The 13,311-nt window shown below is 44.9% G+C and overlaps 1 pseudogene; it reads left to right on the forward strand.

Annotated features, from left to right (window-relative positions):
• Positions 1–9,361: 9,361 nt before the first annotated feature.
• LOC119333025 lies at positions 9,362–13,111 on the forward strand (annotated as a pseudogene).
• The last annotated feature ends 200 nt before the right edge of the window (positions 13,112–13,311 follow it).

The following is a 13,311-nucleotide window of genomic DNA, read 5'->3' on the forward strand; positions in this document are numbered from 1 at the left end:
TCAACCTCGGCCAGAGATCCTTTCTCGACCCCCTGCGAGAAAGCAATCCCAGAGCCATACTATCCAGTTATCATCACAATCCATTACTCATCACCATCTAGTCTCATCACAAGTATCCAGTTCTAGTTGTATCGATCGGGATACAACTCCAAGTGTCCGTTACCGTAGGATAGGCTATCGATAGATGTTTTCTTCCCTGCAGGGGTGCACCAACTTACCCTCCACGCTCGCTTAACTCCGGCCGGACACACTTTCCTGGGTCATGCCAGGCCTTGGCCAAACAATACGCCGCAACCCGACCTAGGCTTAATAGAGAGGCCAGCACGCCGGACTAAACCTATGCCCCCAGGGATCATGGGCCATCTCCCCGGGAACTCCTGCACGTTGCGTGGGCGGCTGGTGAGCAGACCTAGCTACCTCCCTAAAAAGGCAGGAGCTTACCAGTCCAACCCGGCGCGCGCCGCTCAGTCGCTGACGTCTATTAAGCTTTGGCTGATGTATACGACGCAGAACGCCCATACTATGCCCACGTGATGGTTAGTGCTATCAGGCCAGAGGCCCCTCGGATCAAATATCCAAATCGTAGTGGATTGGGATCACGCGGTAACAAGCAGAGACTCACGAAAGATGTGACCCCGTTGCCCCGTCTCGAGGACTTGCGGCAAGGGCTAGGAATGCCCGGCCACGCCTCGTAATTATCTCGCGGGCACCCTCCAGGTCAACCCGTCTCCACATCACTCGCAATTAAGCTCGCGCGGGTACCCCTCAGGGTCGACCCATCTTTAGTAACATGGTTCAGTGTAAAGTCATAGTAACCATAGTAACTGTGTGTCTAACACCAAGGGGAAAACCTGAGGAATCACCCTTGACGGATTCCACTCGATGTAATCATCAAGGTGAACGTAAGAGGAACCACCCTCGAAGTTCAAACTTGAGAGGTTGCACGACAAAGCCATATCAGAAGTAGTTAAGGAGGAAATCACCCTCGATGACCACGGCCGAATAGCTACACTACAAAGATCTCATCAGGAGTGATGTATAGGTTCCACCCTCGGCACTCGATGGTAACTCTACAGAGTCAAGCAACAAAGGGGCGTGATGTGACGTGAGGTGTCGGGGCCTGTTCTTCGATCCCGTTGATCGGGTCTTCTGATAATCTAGCAGGGCAGTCGGGTCAAGTAGGGGGGGGGTCACTAATGGGTCTCTAACCAACCTATACTAAGCAGTTTAGGATAAGCAGGTAGGTAACAATAGCAGGTTACAATAAACAGGCTATGCAGTAGAATAGGAGCAAACAATAACAATAGCAAAATCTAATGCAAGCATGAGAGAATAGAATGGACGATATCGGGATGATCAAAGGGGGGGCTTGCCTGGTTGCTCAGACAAGAAGAAGGGATCGTCGTCGACGTAGTTGAACACAGCGGCATCAGCGGCAGTCTCGAGGTCTACCAGAGAGAAGAGGGGGGAGAAACAGTAAATACATAGCAAGCAAGAGCATAACAAGACAACAGGCAGAGCTAGACGTGTTCTAACGCGGTGCTACACGTTACTAGCGAAGGGGGATAACATCCGGGAATGTTTCCCCAGGTTTAGCATTTTCGGACAGATGAAACGGAGGGGAAAAGTTGCATGTTCAGGTAGTTAGGGGCATGTGGCACACGGACGGATCGCGTATTCGGATTCGTCTCGTTGTTCTGAGCAACTTTCATATATAAAACTTTTTCATACGAGTTACGGATTATTTTATATGATTTTCTAAAGTTTTAAACATATTCTGGAATTATTTAATAACAGTAAAGGAAATATGACGTCAGCATGACATGAAGATGACGTCTGCAGTCAACAGTCGCACTGACCAGGTCAAACCTGACCAGTGGGCCACCGGGACCCACATGTCAGCCTTTGAGGTTTAACAGTGGATTAATTTGACTAACAGAACTAGTTAGGGGTGTGGGCCCCTTTAGTTAGTGACTAATTAGTGATTAAAACTAATTAACAGATTAATTAATGTTTTATCTATTTATAAAACCTGTTTAAATAGGGCGGGGCCCACATGTCAGTGGTACTGGGTGCGGCCACGTTAGTGTTGACCCAAGTCAACATGTCAAAGGGGGCCCCTGGGCCCACCAGTCGGTGGCCCAGGCGGTGCCACCTGGGCGCCACGTCGGACACTGGCCGGAGACGCGCCGGAGTTGACTTCGGCGAGCCAAACGCGGCGGCGTGGCTCGGGAGGGGCGCGGATTTCGTGCACAGGGGGTCTGCGGGGTTGTGGCTGGGCGCGTTCGACGCGGCTCGGCGTCGCGCATCGAGCGGTGGTGGCCGGAGTGGCTGGAACGGACGAGGGCGAGCGCTTCGAGCTCGCCGGCGGCGAGGTGCTTCGGGCGAGCAACGACAACGGTGGTACGGCGCGAATTCGGGCTATCCAGTGAGCGGGGCGAGGCCTACGTGCACGCGCGAGCAAGATGGGCGCGAGCAAAAGACCAAAAGGTCGTCGGAACGACGCCGGCGACGAGCTACGCGGAGGCGCATCCGATCGAAGCACGGGGTCGGCGCTACGGGTCTCGACAAGGCGCGAGGGAGGGGGGCAACGGGCCCGCACGGACGTGCTGAGCACGATCCCGAGCTCATCTGAGCTCGAGGGGCAGCAACGGCACGGCTACGAGCACGCCGGCGAAAGCAGAGGCACGGCAACATCGGCGAACTAGATAGGGACGAATCGTGGCTGCGGGAAGGAGGAATGGAGGGAGAGAGGAGCTCACCGAGCGGCCAAGAAAAGCCCTCGACGGATTAGTAGCTGCCGGCTTCGTCGGAGACGACGAGGATCGTCGGCGACAGAGGCGGAAGGGGGCGGAGCAGAATGCCCTCAGTGGAGCCTCCCAGCTCCTGCTGATGGTCGGAGACAAAGGTGCGGAGAACGGCGGAGCTCGTGGAGGCGTTGGTGAAGCTCGGGGTCGCCGGTCGCCATGGCGGTGCGAGAAGATCGGCAACGGCAGCGTCAGGCGATGTGGGGGGGGGGAGAGGCCAGAGGGAGAGCGGGGTGGATCTGGGGGGAGAGGAAGCAAGTGGGGAGGGACGCTAGGGTTCGTCCGGGGTAGGGGGCGACCTAGTAGGCGCCGAGGAGCCACCGGATGGCTGCGGCGTGGCCATCGGCGGCCATGGACGGCGCGCGCGCGTCCACCCAGCCCCTGGTGAACAGAGGTAGGGGACGGCAGGGTTAGGTGGGCTGGGCTGCCCTGTTGCGCGGCTGGGCCAAGTGCACAGTGCAGCCTGGCCCCCTTTTTTTCGTTTCCCCTATTTTATTTTAATTCTATTGCTCTTTTCTTTTTATAGGAAAAAGCTATGAAATATTTGAGTTGCCAAAAGGATTATGTAAAGTGTGGGACTGGGCCACATAATTACATTGTAGTAGTTGTCACTGCCACAAAAGATTGTGAGGCTTTAGAAATAGTTTGCAACCTTCATAATTTAAAAAGGGCATTTAAACTATAGTTTTAGCCACTGTTTTAAAGTGGTTTAGGGCACTTAGACATTTGCAAAAATGTTGGTTCACTACCAATATTATTTATGGATTATTTGGCACATGAAGAACATTTTAGTTTTCATGTTTGAGAAATTTTGAATTTTACTCAAAATTTGAATATGAATTTGACTTTGATTTTCCATCAAGTGATAAGTAGCTCAGTAGCATGGTGACCTGACACCATTAACAGGGGATTAATGTAGCATGACATTGGGGGTGTTACAGGGGTCTAACAATGGTTGTCAAGTAAATCTCAGGTGTTAGCCCCCGGTGCATCAAAGTGTGTGGATCAAGAGCATACGAGTGGTTTCACTCAAGGATGAAGTATTAAAACGATTTCATATTTTGTTTCCTTGAGTATAGGATCCCACACTATTAAGAGGGGATCGATAGGGTTAGTAAAAGACTTGCTCTTGCCAAAATATCTCCTTTCAATAACTCATTTGATCTATCACTACTCTCTGGCTTATTCTGCCCCCGGGAGTGCCGAATGTCCGGGCCTCATGCCGGATGTCCGGGCTGCTCCCCGGATATCCGGCTCGTGCCCCGGATGTCCGGCCTTAGCCCTATTCATGTCCAGCACGGCGCGCGACGTCAGTTCCTTTCCTTCCCCGAGAATCATCTTTTTCTTTTCTTTCCTTTTTCTCATCGACGACTCGCGGCAAAACTTTTATCTTTTTTCCATCACGATCGAATCGAATGGATGGCCTTCACTTACCTTACCACGCCGACGAGACGAGCCCTCTCGCCGCGCGGCCCGTCCGTCCGTGGAGACCTCGCCTCCTTCATCTCCGTTCGGTCACCGCACCCGCCGCCTCCATCGTCGACTCCCCACCCAATTCCTCCACCTCACTAGTCAATCGCTTCTCGTCGCCGCCGACAACCACAAACAACACGCCTGCCGGCGCCTCAATCAGTCCATCGAGCTCACAAACTAGTACGTATTTCACTCCAAGCACAACAAAGATCTTCTTTTCTTCAACGCCGTAAACCAACCATGGCGCAAACCACGTGACATATGTGGTAAGCAATTCAAACCAATTCAAAAAAAACAAGGCACAAGGCCATGCATGAGCGTCATTCCTCCCACTCCCGGGACGCAATGATGTAGCTGCTCTCCTCCCACGCGGTCGCGCAGGCCAGAAATCGGCCTACCGACACCGGCCGCCACCACCCAATTTGTCTTCCCCCACACCATCCCCCTTTCCACCTCCGCCAGTATCTAGCCTCCCGAGCTCTCCTCCTTCCACTCCGGCCAGTGCCGCCGCTGCCGCCATGCCATCATCGATTCCGGCAGCTCCCCACTCACTTCCCTCCTCCACTGGGTGCACATCAATCAATTGCACTTGCACACATCCCTACATCGCCCCCCCGCCTCCCTTCTGCTCCCTCGACGGTGCCAAGGACACTCCGGCCGCTACCAACCACCGTCCTGACGATGCTCTGTTTCTCTTCCCAGTGGGTAGGCTACTCTACAGGGCTGTACCCCAGAAATTGAGGCCCCGAAGCAAAATCGCAATTTAGGCCCCATGTATAAGAAAGTCAAGTAGGCAATTTAAACATTATTTTTATTAGTCACTACAGCAGTACAGATTTCTCAAGGAACTACATAATACAAGAGAAAAATCTTAGAATTTTGAGCTACAGGTCCATCTTTTACTCTGTTAGCCAAAGCATGCCATCCTTTGAGCATTTCTTGATACAAAATCTTCAATTAGATCTTCATAAGCAACCCCCTCCAGTATATCATTTTCAATTGCTATAGTAGCCAACCCACTGAGCCTTTCTTGTGTCATTGTTGAACGTAGATGGGACTTCAATAATTTCAATTTGGAGAAACTTCTCTCAGCTGATGCGACGGTCACTGGAATAGTTAACAAAATTCTATATGCAATAGTTGCATTAGGGAAACAATATAGCCGTTTAGGAAATTTCAAGATATCAACCAGCCCCATATTATCATTTGGAATGAAACTTTTAAGTAAATTTAGCTCAACATATAGTTCACTACCATTAATGTCTGATTTCCCCCCACTCTTTAGTGCAGCCTCAAGAACACTACAAGAAGATTTTAAGCTCTTCTCATCCAATGATTATAGTGCATCAGAAGTAAATAAGAAACAAAAGTTCTTTTGGAATGATTCATATTGCTCAAATCTTGTTGTAAGTGAACTGTTAGCCTGATCAACAACATGAATAAAATATTTTCTCCTAAATGATTCATGTGCAGGTTGTGAAGAAATTAACACCTCATCTGGGTTTTCGTCAAATTGTTTCTTTCTTTTAATCTCACGCTTTTGACGAAATGTAGGATCGATCTCCATTTCAAGTGCAATTCATTTTGTTGTTTCCAATGCATTACAAAAACCAGTGTCTCTATACCCATTAAAAAAGGTAATTAGCCCCTGCACTTGCTCAATAGCAACATCAATAAGCATATCCTTTGATTGTAAGTTCTTGCTGACCAGATTGACGGCATACAGTATTTCATACCAAATAACAATAGCTACTAAAATTTCAAAATCACCAAGTTCATTATTCGCGAGAGATTTAGCTTCACTGCTAGTTTTTGGATCATTATCAATATCAGATACTTGCAGTAAAGCTTCTCGTATGTTCGAAATCTGAAATCTTATAGCTTTAACACTATCTATTCGACTGTCCCAATGAGTAGATGACAACGACTTGAGAGTCAATATTCCTGTTGTATCATCTATATTATCTTTCAAGATCTGCCACTTTTTAGTTGAATTAGCAAATGTTGTGTAGATGCGTTGTATGATTCCAAAAAAGTCCTTTGCTTTACCACAAGTTTTTGCCATGTCACAAAGTGTCAAATTAAGACTATGACAACCACATGCTGAATAAAAAGCTCTAGGATTTTTATCCAAAAGTTTCCTGTGAACACCATTATTCTTACCTTTCATATTCGCACCATTATCATAGCTCTGTCCTCTCACATCATCTATATCCAGGTCAAGATTCCATAGTTCTTCCTGCAAAACATCAAAAAGCCCTTGCCCAGTTGTATCATTGACATCCAAAAATCCTAAAAAGGATTCCTCAAGGGAAACAAAAGTCGAAGATGCATTGACATATCGTATTATCAGAGACATTTGTTCTTGGTGGCTCGCATCAGGGGTACAATCAAGTATCACGGAAAAATACTTTGCTTCTTTTATTTTTTTAATTATCTCTGACTTAATTGCAGAAGCAAGCAAATGTATTAACTCATTTTGGATCCCATGACCAAGGTAATGAACATGAGTTTCATTGTTTTTTATGCGCCTAACATGCTCCTGAATAATTGGGTCGAACTCAGCTAGCATTTCAACCAAGCCTAAGAAATTTCCATTATTATCTTGATACAATGTCGAGTTAGTACCACGAAATGCAAGATTGTGTTTCGCAAGAAATTTTACCATCAAAAGAATTCTAAATAGAACTTTTCTCCAATGTTCCTTTTCTTTCTCAAGTTGTCGCTGCGCTACACAATTAATAGTTTGATGCTTTTGCAACCGTAGTCACAAATCATACCAAGTGACCATATTCAGAACATGTTTGGCACTTGTTTCGTGCTCTCTAATTCTAATGCTAATATGTGCCCAATCATTAAAACCCTCACTAGGCAAATGACCCTTTCCATGCCCCTTTCAAAATAATTTGCAACAAAAGCAGAATACCTTGTCAAGTTCTCTAGAGTATACAAGCCAATCTCTATCACACTTCTCTCCATTTGGTAGAACTCTTGTGTAAAATATCGAAGAAAAGCATCTTTTATTTTTATCCTTCCGGCCTTTCTTTATAGTTAAATCTCTTTTGGGACCCTTTTCTACCAAGATTTCAATCGCTTTTGAGTCAAGGGCATCCCAATTCCTTGGATCAAATATATCTGGCCGGAAAGAAAAGTACCATCGGAAGATGCATCCATGTTATTCTTATCAGATGGACTATCCATGTTTTCATTAACACTAGCGCCAACGACATTTCAATGAAGGTTAGCCTCATCAGGATTAGTATTCTCAACCTGAATGTTGTCAACATTATCATCAACATCAGCCTCTATATTCTGATTTTCGGAAGAAACTTGTGGTTCTTTCACAACAAATTTATCAAGAGACCCCTTCAGAGAATGAATAAGATTTTCAGCTTTTTTCTTCTTTGTACGTTTTTCATACCCAGATTCATACTTCCTACCAGGGCGTTTAGAACTAGAAGACATCTTAGAAAATTAAGAAAAACCTCCAAGGGGTGAAAAGGGGGCGAAAAGGGGTGAAAAGGGGGCGAAACAACCTTTGGTTGCTGACTGTTCACGGATGCATATCATCAGGCGGGGGCGCTTGGTGCTCTGATTGCTCACCTCCAAGGACTGCGGCCACCAAGCAGCGAGATTCCAACCCAGGCCTGTTCCAACCTCTTGATTTTCTAAGGGGACGATGGATGGATTGATGGATCAGTGGAAGAAGCAGTAGAAAACGCCCTAATTTATAGATTGATGCGGAAACGAACCTGCAGTTCATTGTGTACTTGCCATCAACGGTTCTCTTCTTGGATAATAATTGGGAAGCCATCCGAGAAAGGAGATGAGGAGTCTGCGAGTTAAGGCTGGTCATAGTGGGGAGTAACTTAGACTACTAACATACATATGTTACTAGTCTATGTTACTACCTTCATAGTGGGTAGTGTCATAGCTGTGGTAACATAGTTGCCTTCATTTATTATTTTGTAGACTCATTATGCATTGGAAACCGCTATGTGATGGTAACATATTATGTTACTCTATTTGCCTCTCTCCTCATTAACTACTTGCCACATCATCATTTTTGCTTATGTGGCATCTATGTTACTACCTATGTTACTCCCACTATGACCAGCCTAATTGCGAGCGATGCGCCAGCCGCCGGCGAGTCCTGGTCTCGAGGAATAGAGTTGTAGAGAGAGAGAAAATTAAGAACAGGGGAATTCGATCCGTCTTCAGTCTTCTGGAATTCTCCGTGAGAGAGATGACTTGGGCTATGGGCCTGCTGTTCCGTTGGGCTGGGGCTGCACTTTATTTTTCTTGGCAGTTTAACGATCCAGTCTTTCCTCTTTATTAATCTCAGGATTTAGTAATATATAGTATATAGTACTTGCACAAAAATTGGGGGCCCCAGATTTTTGCGGGCCCTGTGCAGCGGCTCCACTTGCACCTGTGGATGTACGGGCCTGTCTTCAAGGTCCTCTCTCCCTCTCCTTCTCTATTCCTCGCCTCCAATTGCTGTCTCTGCAGGCCTGGATGCTTGTTGTGGGTCTCTGGATGCTCTAGTTGCAACCAATTTCATAGCTTTCCTGAAATCCCCAATTTCTAGGGTTTACTGCTGCTACTCTAGAGATTGTCATGTGCTATCTATCCAGTTTAAGGCTTGCTTAGGATTCTTATACCGGGATTACTAATTGACTCATTTGTCTTATGTGTAGGATGAACTGTATCCTCTGTTTTTACTACTTACGCTAGTTCTAGGGCATTGCTTAATAAGTTAATATGCTTGCTACCATGGTTCAGTCTCCCCCCATGTGATGAATATAAAGAAGATATTTTTATTTTTTTGGAGATGAGCTTGTTCTGTTCTGTACACAGAATTAACATCTTTTTTAGATGTTTGGAGCTGGGATAGCAGTAGCTACTTAGCACCAAGTGAATGTTTTACAGAAATACCTGCTGTTGCTGCATATGTATAATAAATTTAAGAATCATAAGCAAATGGTTCATCATGGTGCATATGTTCCTCATTTGGGGTCGATTATCTGTTAACCAGAATCAAGGGCCACCGTATATGGCTGTTTGAACCAATTGACTGAATGTATGGTCTTGGTCTGTTCGGTAGCAGTACCATAGTTCCGTGTGAGGCAGCCGGCAAGGGAGGAGAGGACTACGTCCACAACACTGTAAAGTTCCTCCCAGTCCAAGGTCTCCTTCGTCCAGAACAAGGGACAAGGGACTCACCAGCGACCTGATCGATGAGTACCCGTGCGTGCTTGTTCTTCCAATCCCCAATCTATTTGCTCGTCCATCTGCTTGCTCTACATAGCTGACTTGAACCGGTGTGTTGTGCTGCAGGATTTCCGGTCCACCACCACGTCCCCTTCAACCCATAACCAGTCTACTTCCGTGCCTCTGCAACCTTACGCGTCGCCACAGTCCGTGCAGCAGGGCCCATCGTCGTCGTGGCGTCACCTAGGTTCACGTTGTCGCCGCTGTTTCTACTATTGGTCAAAGTCAAACCAACCAGGAGTTGCTTGCTTGGTAGCCTCAAAGGACTAAGGTATAATAAGCTTTGCTTCTTCATAGGTCTTCACTTGGTAATCTTGGTTCAGTTCATTACAGATGCAATTTTCTCTTCATTTCAGGTTGATTCCGTAGCTTCAGACTTGTATTATGCTTGTATGTTGTTGTTTCCTTGTTCCTGTGAATTGTGATTGATTAGTTCAACCTACTTTTTCTTGCAGATGAGAGGGACCAGCGAGAAAGTTTCAGCCTACTCTTAGAAGGTCGGCGGCAATCTTAAAGATTTAGCAAAGTCTGTTTAGTGTTTATGATCAAGGCAGCATTATGGTTTACTTATTGTTTTCCTCCTGGCAATCACAGGTTCAAAATGGGATGATGACAAGATGGTTCCAAGGGAAATCGATGCAGACAACTCTGACATGCATGGATCCCATAACTGATGACAAAAGGTCTGTCTAGTTCTTGCTCAGTAGTTTGTTAATCACACATTCACACCTATCCAAAATGCTGATGATACTCTTCCTGTTGTTGCATGGACAGGATTAACTGACACGTCTTCTAACTATATTAATAAATTATATTGTGTGTTGGGGCTGAAACTGTTCTTTTAGTGTTATCTACATGGACATTGATGTTGGGCCATACATACATACTCATATGCTCAGACTTAGTTCATTTTAATCTGGATGTTTTTACGACAAACTGTAAAATTGGGAAAAAGAGTAATGCTGGAACTGCCTTGACATTTTATTGAGGGTCTTGATTTTTTTGGGGACACAGCTGTTTATTTGGCACATTATTTTGTTGTTCAGCCAATTATGTCAGTTTATTATTTCTCTTACTCATCAAATTGGAACATCTATTCAGTGATGGTGATGATAACGACGATGATGCACTGATGCTCTAATGGCAGAGCTTGAAAGGATTAAAAAAGAAAGAGCCGAGGACATGCTTAGAAAGGTATTTTTCTTCTTCTTTCTATTATCATTCTTAGGTGCCCTTTCCTGTAGATTTGGAGAATTAATGTGATGTCACGTATGTTTGCTGCAGGAGCACCGGCAAGCCGAAGAAGAGACCAAGATGGAGGAGGCTGGACTAATGCGAGGAAACCCACTTATCAATATGAATAACTCTGGCTCCCTTCAACGTGAAGAGAAGGTTAGGGACAGTGATGCCTACTGTATCATATTGTATGCTTCTTTTATGTTGGCAATCCTTTTATAAGAAAGTATTGTTGCCATGCTTTTATGGTGATGTTTAATCATGTTTGGTACATGTGTTTTGTCGCAGGTGGGATGATGATTCAAGAACCAGTCGCGTGGAGACACCACGCACCGAAATGGTTCATCATTGACACCATCAAAAGTAATTTCCACAGCAAGTTTCTATATAGGTAAATAAAATGTTGCTGCTGCACGCTTTACGCTGCCTTGGTAGTTTGTCTGTTGGAAGATCCTGCAATGTTTTTGCATTCTGAAGATGATTTGTTTAAGATGTCTTTATCAATACTCAAAAACATGGAAAATAAGTACCTCTGTGGTGTACTCTTAGTTTTTGTGTCAGTTTCTTGGAAAATGTTGTTTTAGTCGAATTCTAGTAGTTTTTTAGTCGACCTTATCTTTGGAAAATAGTTTTAACTTAACTAGCAACCTAAGGTCCTTCTCTATTTGTTTGCTTTCTGGTTAGGCAAGAAGGTCAGTTAGTGAGGTTTGGCCTAGCAAATTGGTTGGTTACCATTTGCCTCTGTTTGTCATGGCATGAGTCATTGTGCTGCTTGAAAATACATCAGTCCCTTTTTTGCCAGCCTCTTACCATGGGGCTGGTGAGCGAGGCCTGGCGAATATATTTCTCCTTGGTTGAATTAGTCAGTTGGCCTTCCTTACTGCTGTAGTATTTTTACCGTTGAATGATTGAGATCTGATTTTGTTGGCTGGCTGACCGTTTTATGCTCTAGAGAAGATAGATGATACTAATCTACTGATTCTTTTGAATTTGTTGATTGATATGTTCGATAGTGGTTTGCTACTACTGGAGCTTCTCTTCCTAACCAGCATTTTGTTATTGGTTTGTTTGACACTTGGTTAGTTTGTTAGTTTCTTATTAGGCTATATAAGACTGAAGCAGTGAAAGTTTATGTGAGTGAAATAGCAGGTTGCTTTGTTCGTTACCTCAGTTTCTCAACGCATGAGAGTCGTTGTGTTCCTTGGAGATCCATCACTCCCTCGTTCTCGCACTGTTTGTTGGCCACTTTTCCTGTGGCTGGTGAGCGAGGCTAGGTGAGCATATTCTGTTTGTTTGAATTAGTCAGTTGGCTTCCTTGCCCTATAGTTTTCTTACTGCCCATGGCCCGGTTCTGCTTTTGTCGGCCATGGCTAAAATTATCTGCCAGTTCTTTCAATTTTGGTGGTTCATTGATATGTTCAGATTGTGGCTGCTTCTTATTGCTATCTACTACTAGAGCTAGTCCTCCTGACCAATGCTTTTCCTTTGATTATTTGGTTTGTTTGATACTCGGTTTTATTGATTTCTTATTAGACTAGACTGAACTTGTGGAAGTTTATGAAAGCAAAATGGCAGCTTACTCTTTGCCTCAGTTTCGCATGCCATTGGAGTCATTATTACCACTCATGGATCTCCATTGTCCATCCCGAACCCTATTGGTTTGGTCGAGAGGGCATAAAGGAACATTTCTTCATTGTTCGTTTGATTTTGTGTCTGTACTTGTTTGGCCGAGATGGATAAAATGATTTGGGGCTGCTAGTTCTTTTGTTCTTGTTTATCAGACATGTTACTTGATGTGATGATTTTCTGAGCAGATTATGTCGAATATTTAGACCCTTGGCCCTTTCTGGTCTTTTTTTATGTCTCTAAAAATTGAGCTTTTTAAAACTGATTGATGCCTAGCATGCCATCGCGGCATTGTTTTATTCTTGTGTTTCTAGAGATAGATGACTGTGCTAGTACTAGTTCACTTTGTGTGGTAGCTAGAAAGAATGCTAAGTAGAGTGGAGTTTACATGGAGGATCGTTTGCAGCTGAGCACCTCATGTTACAAGGAGATGTTGCTACTTAGAAGAGTTTATTAGTTTAGCTACCGTGAGTAAATTAGTTACATGGACAGTTTATTGGTTATATCGAAAGTTTATCGTTGTATTGTTGTTGGTTAGTCATATATAGTTATTACATGTCTGTCAATTCAAATCAATGGCTCATTGTATCACTCTATTATTAAATTTTCATTTTTCCTCACGCAGGTGCCCTGATGTTTCAATCGTTGATGGTGATCAAGTAGATTACTTACCTCATAAGGTTCTGGCCAACTAATGAAATGTGGAACAACTCCAATCTCAAGGTACAGTGAGCCTGCAATCTAAGTTGTGTTCTTGGTTTGTGGTTCATGATAGTTGATTATTGTCTAATTTGTGATTAGTGTAGAAGTAGTGAGTATGTGAGCCAAATGGTAGGTTACCCTTTGTCTCAGTTTCGCATACCATCTGGGTGGTTGTGCTACTCGGAGATCAATC

Source organism: Triticum dicoccoides, chromosome 7A, assembly GCF_002162155.2.
Source record: "Triticum dicoccoides isolate Atlit2015 ecotype Zavitan chromosome 7A, WEW_v2.0, whole genome shotgun sequence".
NCBI classification, from domain to species: domain Eukaryota; kingdom Viridiplantae; phylum Streptophyta; class Magnoliopsida; order Poales; family Poaceae; genus Triticum; species Triticum dicoccoides.